Source organism: Mastomys coucha, unplaced genomic scaffold (assembly GCF_008632895.1).
Source record: "Mastomys coucha isolate ucsf_1 unplaced genomic scaffold, UCSF_Mcou_1 pScaffold22, whole genome shotgun sequence".
NCBI lineage: Eukaryota > Metazoa > Chordata > Mammalia > Rodentia > Muridae > Mastomys > Mastomys coucha.
The window spans coordinates 182,389,829-182,398,924 of record NW_022196905.1 but is presented as its reverse complement, the minus strand read 5'-3'; the positions used below and the strand labels follow the sequence as shown (position 1 = coordinate 182,398,924).

At 41.3% G+C, this 9,096-nt stretch overlaps 1 pseudogene across 1 annotated transcript; it reads right to left on the bottom strand.

Annotated features, from left to right (window-relative positions):
- Positions 1-2,772: 2,772 nt before the first annotated feature.
- Positions 2,773-3,496, bottom strand: LOC116071366 (annotated as a pseudogene). Its single transcript, XR_004110850.1, has one exon. The product of XR_004110850.1 is annotated as a U1 small nuclear ribonucleoprotein C pseudogene (transcript).
- Between the last annotated feature and the right edge of the window lie 5,600 nt (positions 3,497-9,096).

Sequence of the window (9,096 nt, the reverse complement as noted above, 5' to 3'; positions counted from 1 at the left end):
CAGTCTCAGAACCTCACCTGAGAGACAACAGGGGATCCTGCCCGGGTCTCTGGCTTAATGTGCTCTCTAGAGGTAGGCAATCCACTTGCGGGGAAGGGGCAGAGGAGGACGCTGAACCCCCTCTGTCACTCGGAAGCTGAGAGGATCATGTCCCTGCTGCCCTGCGGCTCCCCTGGGAGTCGTGGGGCCTGTCGCATGCATTGTCTTAAGCATGCTGTAATAAGTTATTGTATATGGCAATAAATTCTATGAACCCCAGCAAAGAAGCTTCTGAGGAGATATACTTCTTAGGTCAAGAAATAGTTTCTTATGGACCATTTTCTATATCTAAAAAAGAAGAGATAAAACAATACTTTTCTGGTGTTCTCACTCAACTGCAAAATTCCATGACTCTGTTACATATGACCCTCTGATTTCAAGGCAGATCTCACTCATAATTGTAACAGACAGACCAGTCATAAAACTGCGATAACACTTTATCCAGCTATTCTTATCCATTATAGTGTGGAAAAAAAAATGCTTTAGAACATCGTCTTATTATCAAAACAATCTTAAAAGTTCAGCAAGAATGTTATAATCAATTTGAACAATTCTACCACTGAGATTATTGATGGCCGTAATTTGATGGATTGTTTCTTAACTTTATATATGTATTAACTTATTTTGTGAACTTGTAATAAAAACTGAACATTTAACTTTATATTTTTATTTCAATTAAAAATATCCAAAAAAAAAATGTGGTATTTTGGTGACATTTGTAGGTGATTTGCACATTCAAGGACCACGGAAACTTTTCTTTACCAATTGCAAGTGAAACTTTATTAATCACAGCCCACAACTTGAGTATTAGCCTTGTATAGCTAATACTGTCTTTTCCATCTTGCCTGGAACAAAGCCTTGTCTACTTTGTTCCTTAGTTTGCATTTCTGAGAGTAGAAAAAAATCTATAGTTATATAACAAAATGGAACCCCTGCCTCATGCAATTTAAATCCCCAAATAGCTATGTCAATAGTGTGACAGCTACTTTATTATGGGTTAAGAAGGAAAGAAAAGATATAGAAATAAACCATGTGGCTGAGCTGTATGAAGAAACTTAGAATTGTACCCAAAAAAAAATAATAATAATAGGCCCAACACATCCCATCTTCCCTGCATGGCTTTCTTCCACTAATCTTCCAGGGGGTTACTTTGGGAGGATAAGTTCAAAGTACTTTAGAGCAATTCAGCTCAAAGGACTTGTGACAGTTACTCCTCTGTTTTCTTCCCTCTTCTCAAAGGGAAATTTAATCAAGATTGTCAGTGCTTAAAAGAAAATGGGTGAAACACACAATCAAGCTCCACTTCAATAACCAAATAAAACCACGGAAAATTAATCAAAGCTTGAAGCCCTTCCAGCATGATAAAGCTCACTCCATATCCCAAAGATAGACGAGGCCATGAATCCTGATGTGCACAGCACAGCATTTGATGAAACGGGGATGTTTTCCTGCCAGAAGACAGTCATGCCATGTATCTAGGGTTCATCCCGTAGCACTCACAGGATCAGCCAGGCATCTCAAACACACCAGCATCTCCACAGAGCATGAGATCTGCTGATTCTGCATCTCTTGTAGGAGCGAGTCTGGCAGCAGCTGCTGTGTGCCACAGGGCAAGCTAATGATCTAGTGCTTTCTTGCCTGTTGAGGTTAATAGATAACTAATAGATCCAAGCACATTCATTACACCCAGTTTTCCACCATGAAAAAAAAGGGACATTTGGGTCTTCTGCCTTGACAAATGTGGTGCTACATCTTGAAGGCTGATTAAAATCAATACCTCTGAAGAAAATTACATACAAAATGTATTAGTAGCCAGGATATTCTGATAAGAATGCTTCCAGTTCTCAGTTCAATCGTTACAGTATCCACCCCACAGAAAACCATGTGGATACTAAACATTATTACTCAGGAGGAATTAGAGGGGTTGTTTTAAACTAAGAAGGTAAAATTACTTACCAGTTAAGGAATAGTTTGAAACTTAATACAAGTTCAATTTTAGTTGTGTTTAGAGAGTGATCCTAACTAATGGAGAATCACAGAAACTTTCCAGGGGCCTACAGTTATGTTGTAGCCAATCAAACACACAGAAAGCCCCCCAAAGGTACATTGTGTAAACCTTCTAAATAAGATGTATTTTAAAGTACTCTTCTTCCAGATTACTACGCCACAGTTTGGGGAGGAAATCACTTAATTAGCAAGTCCAGAATGGTTTTTCACTCAGCCATACAGATCACCACCCACCTTATCATTCCTCATCCTGTCGTCTCATTAGTTTGCTACATTGCAGGTCTCACTTTCTCAAGAAAAGCCAAAACTTTTCCAAACAGTTTTGCCTTGAAAAAATAAAATCCCCATTCACCTTCTCTAATCAAGTCAGCTGTTTAACTATCCCCCAAAGCGTCCCTAAAACAGGCACAGAGATTGTAGACAGGGCATAGCACCGTCCCTGGGTCTGCTCTGTCACATCTGGCTTCTCAGATACAAAGGCTCAGAAACCAGGACAGTTAAATGACCAACAGTCACAGTCAACTGACTTGAGTAGCTCTGGAATCTAAATATGAAAGGTTTTGTAAGTGAAGTTGAAGACATTTATCTCTAAACTTTAGATTCTATAGCAGGAAACTGACCAAAAAAACCCAAATAAATAAAAGAAAACTGGAACTTTTATTTGATTCAAGCTTGAGTTCCAGTTCTGACTCCTTTTTTTGTTTTTGTTTTTGTTTTCTTGTTTTGTTTTAACTAAAAGAGCTGATGATTTTATTTTCACATTTCACAATATAAGTGAAAACCACACTTTTTTATATCACTTCTCCTTCCAAAAGTATTCTCTCTGTTAAGAAGGGAAGTTTCCTTGTCATGCACCTAGTAAACACTCAGGCTCAGCACCAAGATCTCCTGGTGAAACAGAACAAGAAATACAAAATGATAAAGAGCGCTTCTGCTTTTATCTGTCTGGCCAGGTCATGCCAGGCCATGTGGGCACCATCAAAAGGCAGGCGGGAGGTCTCATCATTAGAGGCCCGGGCATCATGGGCATGTGGCCTCTCATGGGTGGTCTCATCCTAGGAGCTGGTTCCACAGGCACCATTTCAGGAGAGGGAGGACCCATCATTGGCATCGTGGGAGAGCCTCCCATGTGGGGTATAGTCATCACACCAGGCCGAAAAGGACCTGGGAGACTGGGGGGAAGTGGGATCACAGGCCCTGCAGGTAGAGGAGCAGAAAACGGAGCCGGAGGGATCTTTCCTTGTTGAAATGCAGCCGTTGTTTTGTCAATCAGACTCCGGGTCTGCTCTTCCATCCATTTCTGGTAATAGTCTTTCACATTCTCTTTGTGTTTCCGACCACTGCAGTGTGTCTTCCTCACAGACGGAGAATCGTGGCTAAGATACGTATCACAGTAGTCACAATAAAACTTAGGCATGATGCTCACAGGCTGTTGGCTACCCGGGTCCTCACAGCCAGGAACTGACACAGAAGTGGACATTCTTCAAACGTTTTGAAGGTGGCACACAGGAGCCAGCTTCAACAACAGAAAGTCAGAGCTGCAACTGGTAGCACCAAGGTAAACATGTCTAGGGTCCTTGAGGAACAGACACTGGGCAAACATAGCTAGCTCCTAGCTCAGCTCAGCTCCAGCCTGACCAGCCTACAGAGGCACTTTTTTAAGGCAGAGATGATCTTGGATCTCAAGATGGCAAGGGCACAGAGTAGGGCTACAAGCCAGAAAGTAAGCGTAATTCCCGAGGACTGGACTCCCTTCCTTCGCTCAAGCTGAATTAAAAAGGTGGCGAGCAGCATGGTTATGCCCAGCAGTGTTGGGCTCACCAGTGACACCGGGGCTAGGAGTACTCTCTGACTTCTTTCCCAGAAAGAGTAGAAGAGGTCTGTCCAGCAGATGATCCACAGAAAGAATCCTAAGGCCTGACCGAAGCCACACATTGAGGTGCCAACTGCCACGGACTGGGGTTTCTTACGGGGTCTCTTGTTCCGCAGGACGATGGGTTCTGGCCAGGTGTGCACGGGATTTGGCTTTGTCAAACAGACTCAACATGAGTGGTATAAGGTCTGAGTGTATTCCTCAAAAATGACACGAGGCTTTTACAATCATTGCAAAAGAGAGAAATGAAAAGCCTGGCAGCTCAGTAGTCGAGGTACATCTGAGGCCATCTAAAACACACTGGATCTAAAACATCAGCCATCTCTTTTGGACTGGTGCAGCACCCCTGGCTCCGAGCACACTTGGGCCGCATGGGCCCGGCTGGCTGGAGTCCTGGGGGGCTGTGGGTGCGCCAAACAGGAGGGTAGAGGCTCGAATCTCGAATCCTCAATGCTGAATGTTCAAATCTCGAATGCTCACTCTCTTGAATCTCAACTGGTGTTGCACCTCCTCCCCTCCTCGCCCAAGCACTCTGGGTGGAGGGGGTGGAGGGGGTGGCTACGGACTTCCACCTAAGTTCTGGTTCTAGTCCAAGTACGAGTGAGTCCAAATGCTGAATGCAGACCCAGTTCTGACTCTTTATTAGCTTTTCTAATTGTTCCTCCTCTGTAAAACAAATGTGGTATCTACCAGGAACACCCCAAAGTCACTGAGGATGAGGTCCATACTCTTAAGACTGCTGTGGATTTATCTACTGCTTGCGTGTGGCTCCTGAAAAAGCAAAAATAGAAAACAGAGAGAAGCTGTATTAAATATCATACCCATTTTATGATTTAATACTGGATATCTAATGAGCCATTCCAATTTAAGTAAATTGTAGCAGGATCATAACTTTTCTTGTTTAGAAATTCTAAGAAAGCCTCCTACCCACCAGAAACATCCTGGATAAGTGCTTTCAGTGAATTCCAGAGCAAGCATAGGTCCTAAAACTATGCTAGAGCACAGGACAAGAACTCATTTAAGGAAGAAACCAGATGTGGAAGCGACCGTGTAAACATGAATCTCTGAATAATTGAAGACATTTGAGGAAGGATTGTTAAGTCTCCACCAGCATAAGGTGGAGATATACAAATCCTGACCAGAGATTAAGGGAAACTGATGCTGCTACACAGCATTACTCTTTAAGTAGGGCTCATAATTTCCTGGAGCATGAGTAAATATTGTTCATTTTTCAGAAGAGCAATGTAATAAGAGTCTTTGTAAGTATAAGAATCATAATTTACAACCTTCACCTCGCACGCCCTAGCATACACTGACAGACTTACCTTTCCACATTCTGTGTCCCCACCATGATTTTTCTTGTTTTTATTTATTTATTTATTCATTCACTCATTCATTGTTTTGGTTACTTATTTTCTTTGTTTTGATCTTATCTCTAGGGTGGTTAATCTCATCAACTTGGTTGGTTGGAAAAGTATCTTGGAGATCAATAAAGCATACCTCTATGTCTGTATGGGCATCTTCACATATTAACTAAGGGGTAAAGAGCTGCCCTGAATACAAACGGCACCATCAGTAAGCACTAGGGATGGGGAAGAAAAGGGAAAAGGATAAAGCCCTTGAGTTCAAGTATTCTCAATCTGTGTGCTTCCTGACATCTATGGCATCAGGTCTTCCTCAATACCCTATCTATCATGATGGCCTGGACTATCAGAAACATGAAGCAAAATATATCATTATTCCTTGACTTCTTGGTGTATTTGTTTAGGGGAGGGGTGTCTTCCAATAACAAAATGTCTGCATAACATAACAACTCTGTGTTGGGTCTTCCCATGCTATGTATCATTATCTCCTTATATCCTTTATATCTCTTACTGCAATACTGAGCTCCTTGACAGAAGGATGCATCTCATTGGTTTGTCACATCAGTTACCAAGGTCTGGAACACAATAGGTGTTCAGTATATTTTGGTTTGTTTGTTTGTGTGTTTGTTTGTTCAACCCTTGATGTTCTAGGTTTCCTAGAACATTAAATATGTATCAGCCCCTATAACAGATATTAAAGAGGAAGTAGAAAACAAAACCAGGTGGATGACTCCACTCAGTCCAGAGCAGAAACACTCAGAAGCAGCCACATAAAGCACACAGAGTATTTCATATGGAGATACGTGTGTAGGAAAGGAAGACAGGACTCCATCATGGTTTGTAGAGTTGGGGAAGGGTTATAGAGAAAGAGATTGCTTACAGAGAAAGGAATGAGGAGTCAAAAATGTGTAGAAAGTCAGGACAAGCAGATATCCCCAGCAGAGAGAGCAGAAGTCCCACCTCAGGCAGAATCAGATCTGGCAAGACTAGAAGGCAGATTAGCATGGATGGGGGACCTAGTCAGATAGGAAAGCGTGGAAGCTGAGCAAGAAGACATGCACTGTGTTGGACAAAAAAACTAACGTCAACGTCATCGACATGACTGTGGTAGTTTGAATGAGAGGTTCCCCATAGTCTCAAAGCATTTAAATACTTAGTCCCCAGTTGATAACGCTGCTTTTGGACGTTTAAGAGGTGTATTCATATTGGAAGAAGTATGGTATTGTTTTAGTGTTTAAAGATTTCCACCATTTCTAGTTCACTCTCTGGGCTTCATCTTTGTTTAAGATGTGAGTCCTCAGTTTCCTGTTCCTACCATCATAGGCTCTAACTCTCTGAAACCAGAAGCTCACAAACTCTTCTACTGGTTGCCTTGGTCATGGTGTTTCAACACAGTACTAGGAAAATAACTCAGGCAATAGCCGTCTGCAAAGAGAAAATACAGGAGTGCTTGTCCCATTCTCAAAGTGCTTATCATACCTCTTTGCTAATAAGTTCTTTAATGTTTTATATACTACATAAGAGGGTAGGAACAAGTTATCATTACCTCTGACTTACTCAAATTAGAGAAACTGTAGCAGTTGTTTGATAACCAGATTTATGGAACATAAAAGGAGGAAGATTAAAAACAAAAACAAAAAACAAAGTGAACTTTCCTAAAGAGAAAGCTGTAAAGATACAGTTTGCCTGTAACGTGGAAATGAAACCATATACACAAGTGGTAAGCCAATACATAAGCACTGGTGATCCCTGATACAGATAAATTCTTTTTAAAACTTAAAGTCCTAGGTAAGTGATTTAATGCATGTATGCTTTGTTTAATGTACTATACATCTTTGAGTGGCTATTACATTTTCCAAAACTATTACAGGAATCTTTAAATTATGAGTATCCCAGAGGTATTGTTACAGAAAGAGTCATCAGCAAATGAACAAATTTCAAGATGGAAATAAGCACTATATTGCACAAAAGACTCAACTCACAAGTGTTCTGCCACAGCACTGAAACTGCCCTGGTAGTTCACAAAGCAACTGCTGTCTTCATTCTCCATCATGATGCCTAGAAGGCCACCCTAGCCTGAACCTGACCCTCACTCTTCACCTATATTCACATCCTACAGCTGAAGTCATTCTGGCTCCAAATTCCCTGAACCTGCTGCATTCTTGACTATATCCACTTCCTCCCTCTGATATGAATTACTTCAAACTCAGGCATCCTACCAAAACTATAAATTGAGCTTACCCTAGAGTGACCCAATATCTGCCTGACTGCATGAACTAACCTCTTCAGAGTCTACAAATTCAGAGACTCATTCTATGGCTAGTATCAAGATCTCATCAGATTCATCACGCATCAAAAGCAGAGCCTGGAAAGAAATCAACACTTACAATGCAGAGACATGATATTCATTGGCTGAGGTACATTAGGTTTTCCCACAGCTAACTATGTTTGTAATTCCATCTGCAGAAACTAATGACAAGCTGTATTGTATGTATTACCTGACACAGTAACACCATTTGGCCCTATTAGCAAAGACTAGAAATGAATATCAAAGGTTTTCTCTGCACAGATACTCAAATGAAATAGGTGTCATCTTAAGAATGAAGAATATCTGTGCACATGCTTATCTCTAAGATAAACCTTAATAGGGGGTAAATGTCTTATGAAAAAAATATTGGTCACTAAGACAACATAGGATATTTCCACCCTTAGAAGAAGTTGAGAGACAAACTAAGATGAAGAGAGAGAAGAGGCTTCAGAATGGATATCAGTAAAAATACTGTTTTCACAGAAAGGAAGAGGCTGGTTTTGACTGGTTTAGATTCCACACATCAGTGAATGTTCATTGGAAGTTAATGGCTGCAGGTCTAGGCAGCTTCTGAAGATGAGTGATTGACATAAATTAGGAAACCACTTCTTTCTGTAGCTGTGAGCTGAGTATCCTCCAAGCATGTGGTTTTTCAGGTCATGTGCAATAGAGAAATTGGGCTTTAGGAGAAAAAGGGGGATATCCAAATGTATTCCATTCCTTCTCTTGTTTCTTTCATCTCCTTCCAATTGTAATGAATTATTCGTTCACACTAATGTATTAAGCCATTACTTTCTGAATGTGTTATCTCTCTGACTAATATCTGAACTCTGGTGATAATGCCTTAACTTAAAAGAATGAATTATCTGGCTGATCTAGTAGGAAAGAAGAGGAATAGGGGAAGAGATGTGCACACGCTCCTGTATGACTGTCACAGAAAGGAGCTCACTAATGTTTCCTCACTATGAGAGACCAAATCTTTTGGGTTCAGACTCCATCTTAGAGAACCTGACCTAGGTTGAACTCAAGTTAACTAACAGGCTGGTACCTAACACCAGTTTCCAGGTTATTCCCTAACAAATCTACAACTCTAGGTTACAACCCTGCCCCTGACACTTCACTTCCTGTCTTAGTCAGGGTTTCTATTCGTATAGAACCCAAGACTTCCAAGCCCAGGGATGGTACCACCCAAAAGGGGCCCTACCACGCTGATCACTAATTGAGAAAATGCCCCACATTTGGGTCTCATGGAGGCACTTCCCCAACTGAAGCTCCCTTCTCTGTGATAACTCCAGCCTGTGTCAAGTTGACACACAAAACCAGCCAGTACATATCCTAACAGCCACCAGTCAGAAGAAAAGCAGAAGTTAAGTTTATGGGTTGGCTCCCAGCACCAGACAATTATGTTAAAGGTCATAATGAGCCCCCAATCAGATGGGTACCAGGCTAGATACCCTTCTTTTTTGTTTGTTTGTTTGTTTGATTTTTTATTGGTTATTTTATTT